Source organism: Mustelus asterias, chromosome X (assembly GCF_964213995.1).
Source record: "Mustelus asterias chromosome X, sMusAst1.hap1.1, whole genome shotgun sequence".
Taxonomy (NCBI): Eukaryota; Metazoa; Chordata; class Chondrichthyes; order Carcharhiniformes; family Triakidae; genus Mustelus; species Mustelus asterias.
Genome location: NC_135834.1, coordinates 13,178,417 through 13,194,554, shown reverse-complemented (window position 1 = coordinate 13,194,554; position 16,138 = coordinate 13,178,417).

Genomic DNA, 16,138 nt, shown 5'->3' with positions numbered 1-16,138 from the left:
GGCCATCATGGTCAACGACGACTAGGAGCGACCAGCAGGGGTCCTCAGTATCAACCTCGGCTGCATGCAGTGACGCCCAGGGGCCAACGGTGGCGTCGATCTCTCTGGACCAGACAAAGCATCACAGGCTTGACAGTTCCATGATGAACATCAAGGTAAATGGTCGTACTGTGTATTGTCTGTTTGACAGTGGGAGCACCGAGAGTTTTATTCACCCTGACACTGCAAAAAGGTGTGGACTCCGGGTTCTACCTGCCAAGCAGACAATTTCCATGGCATCACGGTCCCGGTCTGTACCGATCCAAGGACGTTGTATGGTAACCCTAGAGGTGCAGGGCACAATGTACGAGCGATACAGGCTCCTTGTGTTACCGCACCTTTGTGCGCCAATTCTCCTCGGACTAAACTTTATGGTCCACATGAAGAGTGTGATCCTACAGTACGGTGGGCCACTCCCTTCACTGGCAGTAGGGAATCAGCCGCAGCCTCCAAATTGCCCAAAGCGCCCCGCATGCAATCTCTCCACACTAAAAATCACCACACCTTCTTTATTTAAGAATCTGGTACCAGGCTGCAAGCCCATCGCTACTAAGAGTAGGCGTTACAGCGCTGAAGACCGGATCTTTATCAGATCTGAGGTTCAGCGGCTCCTCAAAGAAGGGATCATACAGGCCAGTGCTAGTCCGTGGAGAGCGCAGGTCGTGGTGGTTAAAAGCGGGAACAAACCTCGGATGGTCATCGACTACAGTCAGACCATTAACCGTTATACACAGCTGGATGCGTATCCTCTCCCGCGCATATCTGATATGGTCAATCAGATTGCGCAGTACCGGGTGTTCTCCACCATAGACCTTAAGTCCGCCTACCATCAACTCCCCATCCGCCCAGAGGACCGACAATACACGGCTTTTGAGGCGGATGGTCGTCTATACCAGTTTCTTAGGGTTCCATTTGGTGTCACCAATGGGGTCTCGGTCTTCCAGCGTGCTATGGACCGAATGGTGGACCAGAACGGGTTGCGGGCTACCTTCCCGTACCTGGATAACATCACCATCTGCGGCCATGACCAGCAGGACCATGACACGAATCTCCAAAACTTTCTGCGCACTGCATCTCGCCTGAATCTGACCTATAACAGGGAGAAGTGCGTATTCCGTACGTGCAGGTTAGCTATCCTTGGATACGTGGTGGAAAACGGGGTCATCGGCCCTGATCCAGACCGTATGCGCCCCCTTACTGAACTTCCCTTGCCCGCTAGCACAAAAGCACTGAGGAGATGCCTCGGCTTCTTTTCGTATTATGCGCAGTGGGTCCCCAACTACGCGGACAAAGCCCGTCCGCTCATCAAGTCCACGACCTTCCCACTCACACCGGAGGCCCAATTGGCCTTCAAGGCTTTGAAAAGCGACATTGCAAAAGCCACGATGCACGCGGTGGATGAATCCATTCCTTTTCAGGTGGAAAGTGATGCATCTGATTTCGCCCTGGCCGCCACACTAAACCAGGCAGGCAGGAGGACCCGCACCCTTCAAGGCCCCGAAATTCGGCACTCAGCGGTGGAGAAGGAGGCTCAGGCCATTGTGGAGGCCATCAGACACTGGCGCCATTACCTGGCGGGGAAGCGGTTCACCCTGATCACGGATCAACGATCCGTGGCATTTATGTTCAGTAACACGCAGAGGGGCAAGATCAAGAATGATAAGATCTTGCGGTGGAGAATTGAGCTCTCCACCTATAATTACGATATTATGTATCGTCCAGGGAAGCTCAATGAGCCCTCGGATGCCCTCTCGCGCGGAACATGCGCCATCATGCAGGAGGACCGCTTGAAGGCCCTCCACAATGACCTGTGCCATCCTGGAGTCACCCGACTCTACCACTTCGTAAAAGCCCGCAACCTGCCCTACTCGGTGGAGGATGTCAGGTCAGTAACAAGAAGCTGTCGGATTTGCGCGGAATGCAAACCGCACTTTTATCGACCGGACCGGGCACAATTGGTCAAGGCCACTCGCCCCTTCGAGAGGCTGAGTGTGGATTTTAAGGGCCCCCTTCCCTCAACGGACCGGAATGTCTATTTTCTCAATATAATAGATGAATACTCCCGGTTCCCGTTTGTTGTCCCCTGTGCGGACACGTCGACTGCCACAGTGATTAAGGCATTCAGTGATCTTTTTACCCTGTTCGGGTACCCCTGCTACATACATAGCGACAGGGGCTCATCGTTCATGAGTAACGACTTGAGGCAATTCCTGCTCTCATACGGGATTGCCTCTAGTAGAACCACGAGCTACAACCCTAGGGGTAACGGACAGGTGGAGAGGGAGAATGCTACAGTCTGGAAGGCTGTCCTACTGGCGCTGAAATCCAGGGGCCTTCCAGTCTCCCGTTGGCAGGAGGTCCTTCCAAATGCGCTTCATTCCATTCGCTCCCTCCTGTGTACGGCAACCAATGCTACTCCCCACGAGAGGATGTTCTCATTCCCTCGGAAGTCGTCCTCGGGGATCTCCTTACCAGCCTGGTTGACGTACCCAGGACCCGTCCTTCTGCGGCGACATGTGAGGGCCCGCAAGTCCGACCCCTTGGTCGAACCGGTCCAACTCCTCCACGCCAACCCTCAGTATGCCTATGTGGCATATCCTGACGGGCGAGAGGACACAGTCTCGATTCGAGACCTGGCGCCCGCAGGGGATGTAGCAACTCCTGTCGCTCCCACACCCCCTGTCACGAATCCCCTATCACTTATTTCTTCCCCAGACGTGGCGCGGTCAGCACCGGGACCAGTGCATAACAGTTATACTCCCATGTACAGCTTGCCTGAGACTCGGAGATCGGCGCCACCACAGAAGGTTCCAGGATCCCCTGCACCATCGCCTCACCAGGGTCAACCGGCCCGGGAGTCCTCGAGGGGACAGCCGGATGCTGTTTTGGAGAGAACGCCACCGCAAGCACCTGCTCCGGTGTCGCAACCGGTGTTGAGGAGATCACAGCGACGGTGCGGTCCTCCAGACCGTCTGGACTTGTGAATTTTGCATATATGTGACCTGTTTTCGCACCCCGCCGGCCTTTGTTTTTAAAGGAGGGGTGAATGTGGTGAACCATCGTTGGTTACCACTGTGGGGTTGTTCCTATGTTACTGTTGGGTTAGGGTGTTGCCACTGTGGGGGTTGTATAATGTTGTTGGGTTAGGGTGTTTACCTGTGGTAGATGTTGTTATGGCACATCCCGGTCGGGCCCTGCCTCCTGGGGAGAGGTATAAGACCCTCTGCTCAGGCGGGACCCCTCCAGTCTGAATTGGTGTACTCGTGTTAGTTAGTTCCATTGTTTGCTAATAAAAGCCTTCAATAGCTGAAGCCTTGTACCTTGTGCTTGATTGTCGCGCATCAGGGAGGGATTCCTTTGTCATCTGGACTCCAAAGTCAGCTCTTTTCTTTCCTCACAGATGCTGCCAGACCTGCTGAGATTTTCCAGCATTTTCTCTTTTGGCCCTGTAAATCTGTATCTTCTGATAACCAATCTTTTTTAAACAAAAGTTTCAGGTGTTGACTTTGCTTCAGTTGGTAGGACGCTCGATCGACTCTGACTGTGGGTTTGAGCCCCACTCAAGGCTTCAGCACAATATCCAAGCTGACACAGAGTGTACTGCCCTCTCTTTCAGATGAGATGTTAAACTGAGGTCCCATCTGTCCTCTCAGGTGGACGTAAAAGGTCCCGTGGCAATATTCATTATACCAGTGATTACGCTTCAAAAGTATTTAATTGGCTGTAAAGCACATTCTAAAATTGTGAAAGGCACGATATGAATTCAAGCTTTTATATTTGAAAATTATCCTTTACTGATTGCTTATTTTTTTATACTGTTATTTTCCAGGGGGTTGCCACGATTAGTGCATTTATCCAGCTTTGGGTTGGACAGTCACGTATTGAACTTCTAAATGTAAACTAAACACCAGAGGTTTTCTACAAGTCCAAAGATATGCTAAATTGCCTCTTAGTGTCCCAAGATGTGCAGGTTAGGGGGATTAGCAAGGTAAAAACTTGGGGTTACAGGGATCAGGTCTGGGTGGGATGCTCTGTCAGAGAGGTGGTGTGGACTTGATGGGCTGAATGACCTTCTTCTGCACTGTAGGGATTCTATGAAATTTGTACAGTCACAGGTCTTAGGCTTCCAGCAACACAGTATAGAGTGCGCAGTTGGCTGCCTTCAATTTGAAGTAGATTAACATTCCTGCTTCCAACAGTGTGATGTTTCTCATAAGAGATATAACACAATTTTCAAAAGAACAGTATTATACCATGCAATTGCCATTAAATTGATTATTTAAAGGGTACAATCATATTGCTGTAAATGGGGACACCCTGAGGCTAATTCTCCTTAGGTACATTTGAGGTCAGAGTTTGTTATTTAACTGCAAGGTGACAAATGCTAGAAATCCTCCCCAGAATTAACAAAAACAGACTGACTATTTTGCACTAATCACAAAGTGCAATAGATTCAAATCTTGTGTATGGCCTTTACTGTGTTTTACTTTCTTCCTGGTTGTTTCACTGAAGTGTATAATGTCAAGAAGAAGCTGGGAGTTCTGTAATTGGTTTGGATTTAGCAAAATGTGGCTCACTCATGCACAACTTCAGGATTTTTAGTCTCACTTTAAAATTTCTCCACTTTGTGTTCAGATCCCTCTATGGTCTCACCCCCCTCCTTAATTATCTCTGACCACCTAAAACCCTCCTGTGCATATCCAGTTGGGGGTTGTGCCTTCAGCCACCTAGGTCCTCAGATCTGCAATTTAATCTCACCCATCCCAATATATCCTCCTTTAGTTTAATGTCAATTTATGTCTGATTGTGCTCCTGTGAAGAGCTTTGGGACATGTTGCTGCAATGTCTGGATTTTTAATGGGAGATACAAGAATCTCAGGAGAATTCAAAATTCCTCAAATGTAAAATATATTAAAAGCTACAGAATGAACCATGAAGACAGAACTACATCAAATCATCTCCCAGAACTTGATTTACTGATCCTGTTTTCTTTTGGAATAGGCATTCTATATATAATGGTTGGGAATAAGCTAAATGCAAAAATGATCAGACTTGTTCATTGTACCTGAAATGTACAGGGGAGGGAAGAGAGAATTTACTTTGATTGAAAATAGGCTGATATGGGGTTCTTCATCAGGACATACACTAACCTTCCTAATTGAGCTAATAAATAGGGGATTCTATTATGAGTCCATGCATTACATCAAATTAATTAATTAACATCAAAGTTAATTTTGGATGATCAACTTTACTAATCTGTGAAGCAATAGCACATTAAGTGATCCAACTAAAAATTTACGTTCAAGTTCTCAGTGAGCAAGATTATGAGCATTTACAATTGAGCTGTTTCTGAGTCAATTGATTCCTGGTCTGATTCAACTGGTCTCCTCGACTCTCCATTGCAGATAAACCTGGAGAGTGATTTGGAAATAATCAAGCATGACAACGAATGTGAAGCCTGCTGTCAGCTTTGCATTATTAATGTTTGAGAAGTTTGTAATGTACAGAACGTTTGAAGTTTTATCTCAATTCTGTTGGTTGCGTCTCTTGTTGCTTGACCCACCAGTCTGCTTAAAGTTCCCTCAATTTTCAAATAGGTTGCCAAGTTTGGATGAGTGAAGTCATCTATCCATGCAACTTAAATGGAACATCTGATTTTTGACTTTTGTTATTCAGAATTTTTATCCTTCTCTATAGACACTGTTCCTTGGCTCAAAGAATAAGTCCATTTTAAATTTACCCAGGAACTAGGAGCAAGAGTAGGCCATTCAGCCCATTGAGCCTGCTCCACCATTCAAACAGATCATGGCTGATCATCTACCTCTACACCATTTTTCCCCACTATCTCCATATCCCTTGATGTCATTGGCAGTTAGAAATCTATCAATTTCTGACTTGAACATACTTGATGACGGAGCCTTCTAGAGTAAAGAATTCCAAAACTTCACCACCCTGAGTGAAGAAACTCCTCTTCATCAGTCTTAAAAGGCCTGCCCCTTATTTTGAGACTGTCCCCCCAGTTCCAGATTCACCAGCCCGTGTTATAATCCAGGTCAGAGACCCCAAGGTGTTTTATGAAGTCAGCCTAGACTATATGTTTTGCACTTTGAATTTGGCACAGGTAAGCAAAGGATGTTTCACTCCAGGTATGAGTGATGCAGACACACTGCATTAAAAAATAAACAAAAGGCCCATCATATGGCTTTATCACCAACAAAAGGACATCTGCTCAGGCATCTTGGTGCCAAAAATAAAAAGAAAACAGGGCTGCTTATAACTGCAGAGAACATGCTTAAAATACCTTTCTTAAAGGCACAGTAGCGTCACACCCATCACACTATCTAAGAATTTTGTAAATTAGAATGAGAATTATAAAATCCCTGCAGTGCTGAAGGAGGCCATTCGACCCATTGAGTCTGCACCAACTCTCCGACTGAGCAGCTTTCCCAGGCACATACCCTGCTAATATCCCTAATCTACACATCCTGGGACACTAAGGGGCAAATTTAGCATGGCCTGTTCACCTAACCTGCACATCTTTGAACTGTGGGAGGAAACCAGAGCACCTGGAGGAAACCTAGGCAGACACAGGGAGAAAGTGCAAACTCCACACAGACAATCACCCGAGGCTAGAATTGAACCCGGTTCCCTGGCACTATGAGGCAGCAGTGTAACCACTGTGCCACCATGCTGCCCAAAGTTGATCTCATTCATCAAAACTCTGAAGAATACAGGCCCCGTTTCCTCAATCACAGTCCCACCATACCAGAGATTAGTCTGGTCAACTGCTGTTGCACTCCCTCGATGGCCAATACACCCTCCCTCAGATAAGGAGGCCAAAACTGTACAAAATACTCCAGATGCAGTCTCAACAAGGCTCTATGTAATTGCAGCAAGACATCTGAAGGCCAACACAACTATTTATCTTCCTAATTGCTTGCTGCACTTGCATGCTAGTTTTTAGTGACTCATGAACAAGGTCACTATGGACATCAAACACTTTCCAGCCACTCACTATTTTAAAAATAGTCTGCCCTTGTTTTTTCTACGAAAATGGGTAACTTCACACTTATTCACTTTGTATTCTATATGCCATGTTCTTGCCCATTCACTTAGCCTATCCCATCCAAATCCCCTTGAAATCTCCTTGCATCATCCCCAACTCATTCTCACATAGTTTTGTCTCGTCAGCAAGTTTGGAAATATTACATTTTGTCCCCACATTCTTGTGAACATCTGTGGTCCAAGCACTGATCCTTGCAGTACCCAACAGTAACAACCTGCCATTATTACCACCCCCCCCCCCCCCCCCCCCCAATCCCATGTGTTTTAATTTTGCTTACTAACCTCCTGTGTGGGACCTTATTGAAAGCCTTCTGAAAATCCAAATACACCATGTCCATTGGTTCTCCTTTACACATGCTACAAGTAACATACTCAAAAAACTCCCAACAGGTTTGTCAGACATGATTTCCCCTTCATAAATCCATGTTGACTCTGCCCATGCTTATCATTATTTTCCAAGTGTCTAGTTATCACATCTTTTATAACAGATTCTAATACTTTCCCTTCTGCCATTGTTCTCAAACTGAATAGGTCTGTAGTTCAGTTTTCTCTCCCTCCCTTCTCAAATAGAGTTATATTTGCTTCTTTACATCTGCAGAAACTTCCAGAATCAACAGAATTTTGAAAGGTCACCAATGCATCCATTATCTCTATAACCACCTCATTCAGCACTCTGCAGCTCATCTAGTCCAAGAGATTTATCAACTTTAATTAAAATAATTTTTCAAGTACTACTTCAATTAATAATTTCTTCCAGTTCCGCATTTTGACTAGTCCCTTGGTTCCCTAGTATTTCTGGGAGATTTTCTGTATCTTCTTCTGTGAAGACATTTTAGTTTCTCCACAATTTCCCTACTCTCCATTATAAATTCTCCAGTCTCTGCCTGAAATGGACACATTTGTCCTTGCTAATCTTTTCTTTTTCGCACACCTAAAGAAGCTTTTACAGGCCAACTTTATGTTACTCACTAGCTTGCATTCATATTCCTTTTCTGTATCAAGTTTCTTGGTCATTCTTTGCTAGATTTGGAATTGCTCCCAATCCTTGGGATTATCACTTTTCCTGGCAACGTTACAAGCCGCTTCCTTTGATTTAAGGCAATGTTCAACTTATTTTGTTATCCACAGTTGATCCACTTTTCTGTTGGGTTTTTGTATCTTAAAGGAATGTAGATTTGCTGCAGGACATGTTAATATTTCCTTTAATCCTAGCCATTGCCGACCATCAAAGCTTTCCAATCCACCATAGCTAACCTGCCCCTCACACGTCATAACCTTTGTTCAGATTTAGGACCAGAATGAGCTATATCACTTTCAAACTTTATATGTAAAACATTATGACTACTATTTCCTCATGGTTCCTTTCCAGCAAGGTTATTGATTAGCCCTTTTTCATTATATATATCTAAAATAGCCCAATCTGTAGTTGGTTCCTCAACATACTGCTCCAGAAACCCAACTCATGCACTCCAAGAAGTCATCTTCCAAGCATTAGTGTTAATGAGGTTTACCCAGTCTATATACAAATTGAAGTCACTCATTACTACTATTATCCATGTTACATGTAGGTCTAATTTCCTGATTTATACATTACCCAACATTACCAGTACAGTTGATTTATACATTACCAGTACAGTTTGTGACCTATGAACAACTCCCAATGTTTGCTTCCCCTTTGTTAGCTCCACTCAGATTCTACACCTTAATCCTTCAATCCAAGATTCTCCCTCACTAATGTACTGATCTCATATCTTATTAACGATGCTACCCCACCTTTTCCCCAATCTGTCCTAAATTACAAATATCCCTGAATATTCAGCTACCAGTTCTGGTCACCCTGTAACCACATCTCTGCAATGGCAATTAAATCATACCCATTGAGCGATTATTTGTACCTTCAAATCATCTACCCTTGTTGCAAATGCTGCATTCAGAGAGTGTCCTTTCTTATCCTAGTTGATGCTTGCCTTTGTTTCATCTTCATTTAATTTCTCTTACTAATTTTCTACTTCCTGTTACTAACTTTGCTTCCCTCCGATCTGAGCTCCCTCAGGTTCCCAACCCCCGCCCAACTAGTTTAAACTTTCCCGAACAGCACTCGCAAACCTGCAAGGATGTTAGTCTCTGTCCTGTTAAGGTGCAACCTGTGCAGGTACAGATATCTTGAACACATCCCACCTGCCCCAGAACCAGTCCCAATGCCTCAAGTCTGACACCTTCCCTCCTACACCAATTCTCCAGCCACATGTTAAATCACTCATTCCTCCGATTCCTATGCTCACAAGCACATGGTACTGGGAGTAATCCTGAGATGACTACTTTTGAGGTGCTGCATTTTACATTTCTTTCCCAGTTCCCTAAAGTCAGTTTTCAAGACCTCATCCCTCTTCCTACCTATGTCATTGGTACCAATGTGGACCACAACTTCTGGCTGTTCGCCCTGCTCCAGAAGGATGTCCTGCAGTCACTCTGACATTCTTGACCCTGGCACCAGGGAGGCAATACACCATCCTGGAGTCACGTCTCCATGGCTATTCCCCTAACTCTTTCGTCTTTCCACTCTCTCCTGTGCAGCCAAATCACCCATGGCAGAGGACCCATCACCCTCCCCTTGATGGAAAACTATTTGGGCGGTAGGGTAGCACAGTGGTTAGCACTGCTGCTTCACAGCGCCAGGGACCCGGGTTCGATTCCCGGCTTGGGTCATTGTCTGTGAGGAGTTTGCACATTCTCCCCGTGTCTGCGTGGGTTTCCTCTGAGTGCTCCGGTTTCATCCCACATTCTGAAAGACGTGCTGGTTAGGTGCATTGACCCGAACAGGCGCCGGACTGTGGCGACTCAGGGAATTTCACAGTAACTTCATTGCAGTGTTAATGTAAGCCTTACTTGTGACTAATAAATAAACTTTAAACTTTATTTAGCAAGTGAAATCAATTCAGGGAACTCCTGCACTACCCGTTTGGTTGTTATACATTCCCTCTCTGCCTGCGCATTCCTAATCTGCAATATGACCATCTCTCAACGTGCTATCCACACACCACAGTGACTCCAGCCACTGCTTCAATTCCAAAAACCCAGAATTCAAGCTTTTGCAGCTGGCAGCACTTCCTGCAGATGTGTTTGTCTGGGACACATGGTGCATTCACAACTTCCCACATATCACAGGAGGCACATTCCACTCAGCCAAGCTACCCTGCCATACCATAACTTTACAAGCTATTTATCACCGATCAGTTTCTTCCACTGCACATATGTAAGACCCGAATACTGGAGGGAGGAAAGGGAGAACCTCCGTCAGTTCAAGCTGCACTCTGACCCATATCTATACTGTATCTGAAACTAAGAGTCAGCTCTATGGCAGTTATAGAAACCAGATTAGACTAGTTAGCCAATTGACTAATTACAGCTGCTCCCCAGTAGAGCTTATTTATCCCTGGCCTATTTCACATTACAGGAACAAGATGACAGAAAAGATTTACAGTTATATTGCACCTCATCACATCCCCAAGCAATTACTTTTGAACAGAAAACAGTGGGCCTACACAGCAAGTCTGACAGCATCTGTGGAGAATAAAACAGAATTACCATCTGTGACCTTTCATCAGAATTTGGAAAAGTTATAAGTGGAAGAGGTGGACAATCTAAAATTGTTCAGCTCAATGTTGTAGAAAGGACTCAGCCAAAAGATGAGATGTCAGAGAAATTCCCAAGCCTGGTTGTGAAGAAGACACTAAGACTAGGATGCTTTGATAGTGCCTATTTCCTGCTCACCATCACACCTCCTTCTCCACTCAAGCCCCCAGTCTTTCCTGCCTCTTTTTTAGATACACATTTGAGTAGAATTAACTACTCAGTAGCAGTGGTGAGTGGGGGTGGGGGGGAGCAGGGGGATCATAGATGTGTTCTGCAAAATGGTCACCCAATCTGTGTTTGGTTTCCCGAGTGTAGTGGAGACATGAGCAGCAAATACAGTCTGCTAAATTGAAAGAAGTACAAATACACTGCAGTCTCACCGAGAAGGAGTGTTTGGGGCGTTGGACAGCAAGAAAGGTCGAGGTAGGAGGGCAGGTGTTGCACTTCCTGAGTTTGCATGGAAAGGTACTTGGCCAGGACACTGACAAATTCAGACCCTTTTGAATTGTGTCCTGGAATCTTTTATATCCACGAGAACGGACAGACAAGGTCTTACTTTAATGTGTCATCTGATGGGTAGCACCTCCTAATGAGACATAATCCTTCTAGTACTGCACAGAACTTAAATTGTGTGCTCAGATCCTGGGGTGAGGCCTGAACCCACAACCTTTATGATTTCGAGGTAAAGGCCTACCGATATAATACAGACATGAAACACCACATGGGCTATGTTGATTTCATTGATTCTCCTTAAGACTTGAAACATGTTCCCGGTTTCACTCTAAAGATAAGGGTTGTAAAGTCCTATTTCAGACCTGATAAAGATGTGTTCAGGGGATTGATTAGAACATCTGTTTTCTCGTAAAACTTGATATGACTTTTCTAGCACTGTCATGGAGAAGGTCAAAGGATAACAAATGACAATCAAATCTTTTACTTTTTTTTTCATTTTTCATTTCCTCACATTATGCCAATTCCAGAGCACATTGCCAGGTTACCTGTTCCCAGGATTCTACTTGTGTTGTCCATGGGAGGCGCAATGAACATGTCCCTGGATAACTTGGCGTTCAATTTTGCTTGGTTACCAGTGAAAAAGCAACAGGTATCCATTTAGCACTTTGTCTTATTGGCATAACGAAAGTCAGTAATTAGATGTGAGCCCAATCAGTTCCATTCCCACTGCACATTTGAGCAGTAGCATGCATCATAGGTAGTGGGATGAGGGAACATTAGGTGCAACTGTACTGCAACTTTGACCATCTTGTATGGGACAAAATATTAAAATCATATCTGACCTAGAAATGGATATATAAAATTGTTACTTTAGGAAACAAAAAGAAAGCACAAGGTAGGGGAAGAAAGAAGAGAAATGGATAAATGTAAAAGTCAATGAATGTAAACAGAGACAATTATACTTCATAAAACACAATTATTTGTAATATTTGACTCTGCCCCGGATACTTGTGTCCAGCTGGGGCAGGGATTCCTGAACCGCAGGCTATTTAATATATGATTAGAATCTGTCATTTCCAGGTAAAAAATATTGGCGCATAGAGTTGGCATAACCCATGAAAAGCTCAAGTGTGTTGGATGAAGATAGCACAGAACCTGTGAGGGGTGAGTTTGCAGCCACATGGAGTGCAAGTGTTCTTTAAATATGTTCGATCCTCATCTGATTAAGATGAGAACTTTTTCTGGGTTCTCAGGCATTCCAGCCCTGAAACCCTTCATTGAACCAACTGCACAGTACAGTACAATAGTTGGTTATGTTACTGGAACTAGTGATCCAGAATCTTAGACTAATGATCTGATGATGTGAATTCAAATCCCACCAGAGCAGCTAGGGAATTTAGAATCATAGAATAGAATCATAGAATCCCTACAGTGCAGAAGGAGGCCATTCGACCCATCGAGTCTACTCCGACCACAGTCCCACCCGGGCCCTATCCCCATAACCGTATTTATTTACCCTACTAACACTCTGACAAGGGTCAATTTAGCATGGCCAATGCACCTAACCCGCACATCTTTGAAGTGTGGGAGGAAACCGGAGCACCCGGAGGAAACCCATGCAGACGCAGGGAGAACGTGCAAACTCCACACAGTCACCCAAGCTGGGAATCGAACCCGGGTCCCAGGTGCTGTGAGGCAGCAGTGCTAACCACTGTGCCATCGTGCCACCCATTTGAATTCAATTAATTAAATAAATCTAGAATTTAAAAGTTGGTGACTACCCCGATTGTTGTAAAATCCCTTCTGGTTCACTAATGTCCTTTAGGGAATCTGCCGTCCTTACTTGGCCTAGCCAATATATGACTCCAGATCCACAGAAGTGTGTTTGACTCTTAACAGCCCTCTGAAAAGTTGTATCACACTTGCAGTGAGGCAAGAAGCCAGCTCATCACCACAATCTCAAGGACAGTTAAGGATGGGCAATAAATGTTGGACCTGCCAGCAACATCTGCTTCCTGTGAATGAATATAAAAAATCTTAATGTATGGGACTGGCAATGAAGTCTCGATTTGCCAACACCATTACCTTAATATGGATCAAGAAATTCAGGATTGATTGACAACAAGGTTTACAAAGGTTTATAGCAAAGGTTTACCAGGCTGATTCTGGGGACAGTGGGACTGACGTATGAGGAGAGATTGACTAGGTTAGGATTGTTTTCGCTGGAGTTCAGACGAATGAGGGGGGATCTCATAGAGACTGATAAAATTCTAACAGGACTAGACAGGGTAGAGGGCAGGGAGGATGTTCCCGATGGTGGGGGAGTCCAGAACCAGCGGTCAGAGTCTGAGGATTCAGGGTAGATCATTTAGGACGGAGGTGAGGAGACATTTCTTCACCCAAAGAGTGGTGAGCCTGTGGATTTCATTACCACAGGAAGTAGTTAATGTCAAAACATTGAATGTATTCAAGAGGCGGCTGGATATAGCACTTGGGCCGAATGGGATCAAAGATAATGGGGAAAACGCAGGATTAGGCTATTGAGTTGATGATCAGCCATGATCGTAATAAATGGCGGAGCAGGCTCGAAGGGCCAAATGGCCTCCTCCTGCTCCTATCTTCTATGTTTCTATGTAACAAGTTATGGATCACAAAGGCCATATTAAAGCTCCTCTCATAATAGTGAGAAAGAGTGGTCTCAGTACCAGAGTGACTGCTATATTTGCTTACCATTTAGGGAGCTCTCAGCGCAAGCAATTAAAGTGTTGAGGCAGGCAAGGATTTGAATTATAGTGCTCAAGTTTAGGAGTCCTTGGCCAAGTTAGAGAACCAGTCTCAAACTTATCCTCCATGTATTATACTATATTTGATATTTCCATTGTGACCTGATTCAGATGCAAGGTTAGTGGAGAAGCAATACAACCTTACTGCCTTTTGTTATTTAGTTGCACAAATCTCAACCTCTCAGTTAATAGTTACTGAAATTTTACCTTCGTATTGGATGGTGTAGAAGAAAAGTACACGAGATGCGTAACAACACGTGAAAGCTTATGATTGGAACATGTGTACTTATGATGACCAATTATCTGTACACCTCAGATGGTCTTAATTTTATAATCATGTACATAGTCGTAGGGGGGACAGAATTTCCTCAGAATCAACTGATCTCTCACTGTAATTTCCATGTACTCTTAATTTTCATTTGGTATGGTTGTCACATACCAGTTAAAGAAACTAATTTCGTCATTGCTAAAACTAGTAGTTACCTCTCTTCCCTTAACAGGTAAGTCTTGCATTTGCCCCGCGCTATGTCACACATCCTAAGACTGAAGGGAGCAGGAAAGAGAGAGGAGAAAAGAATAGGTTGCATTTCTATAGCACCTTGCGTGCCCTCAGGACATCCCAAGGTGTTTTACAGCCAATGAAGTACTTTTGAAATGTAGTCATTGTTGCACTGTAGGGAAGCCACATTGAGCCTTCTCCAGTGTGCTAATTGGGATATTCTATTGAGAGTCACACAGGAGAACATGTGGTTTTGTATTCCATGTTGATTCATAAATTAATAATCACCAGTGATTTCTATATCTAATACCTTCCTCAGAGTATGCTAATTAATTTATTATTTGCAGGCCCAATATTGTGCTTGCCGACTATTTATTATTGACCTTTCTAACGCGGAAGATCATTTGCAGCTTTCCAGTGCATATAGATATACCTCAAGGCTGTCTCTCACTCTGTATCATCGGAAAGAAAGAAATTGCATTCATATAGTACCTTTCACATCCCTGGGACATTCCAAAGCGCTTCACAACCAATCATTATTTTTGCAGTATAGTCACTGTTTTATAGGTAAATGCAGCAACCAATTTGTGCACAGCAAGCTTCCACAAAAACATCAGATGAGCTCAGTTAATCTGTTTGTCAGTGATGTTGGTTCAGATAAATATTGGCCACTGTTCAAATAGTGCCATGGGATCTTTCAGATTTACCCAAACAGATAAATGGAGCCTCAGGTTTACACCTCCTGTGAAGGAGAACACCTCCAACAATGCTGCACTGAAGTGTCAGCCTAGATTTTGGTTTCCATTTCTATAAGTGCTTAATGCAGTCAGCTTGCCTGTTGTAACTCTATCCCCACCTCATTTGGATGGGAAGACTCTAAAAGAGACTTGCATTTATATAGCGTCATTCATGATCTCAGAATATCCTAAAATGCTTTACAGCCAATGAGATAATGTCGAAGTGTAGTCACTATGGTAACATAAGAAACACAATAGCCAATTTGCGCAGTAAATTCGCACAAACAGCAATGTGATAAAGACCATATAATCTGCTGATTGAAGGATAAATATTGACCAAGACACCAAGAATAACTTCTTTGTTCTTCTTCAAACTAATACCATGGGATCTTTTAAGCCCACCTGAGAGAGCAGAGGGGATCTCAGTCTAATGTCTCATTTGAAAGCCGGAACCTTCGATAGCGCAGTGTTTTCTCAATACTGCATTGGAGTGTCAGCAATGTTCCCTCTAACTTCTGCTTGCTTTGCGCAACCAGCTTTTTATACTGCATGGTCCCTTTAAGATGATGTGTGACCACACATCTTAAAGGAAGTGTCACTTCTGTGCAACCTGTTTGTTCCTGCACATTCCCAATTGCTGCGTGGCAACTCACCTTTGAGGGAACATGGAATATCACCAGATTTCTGTGTGCAACTTGCAGGATTATGGGACTTGAACCTGCAGTCTTCTGACTTGTCAAGAACGCTACGCACTGTGTCATGGCAGCACATGACGCTAACAAGGCTAGCAATGAAGCAACATCAAGATGAAAGACAGTACACGGCGGTTAGCACTGCTGCCTCACAGATCCAGGGACCCGGGTTTGATTACCGGCTTGGGTTACTGTCTGTGCAGAGTTCGCACGTTCTCCCCGTGTTGCGTGGGTTTC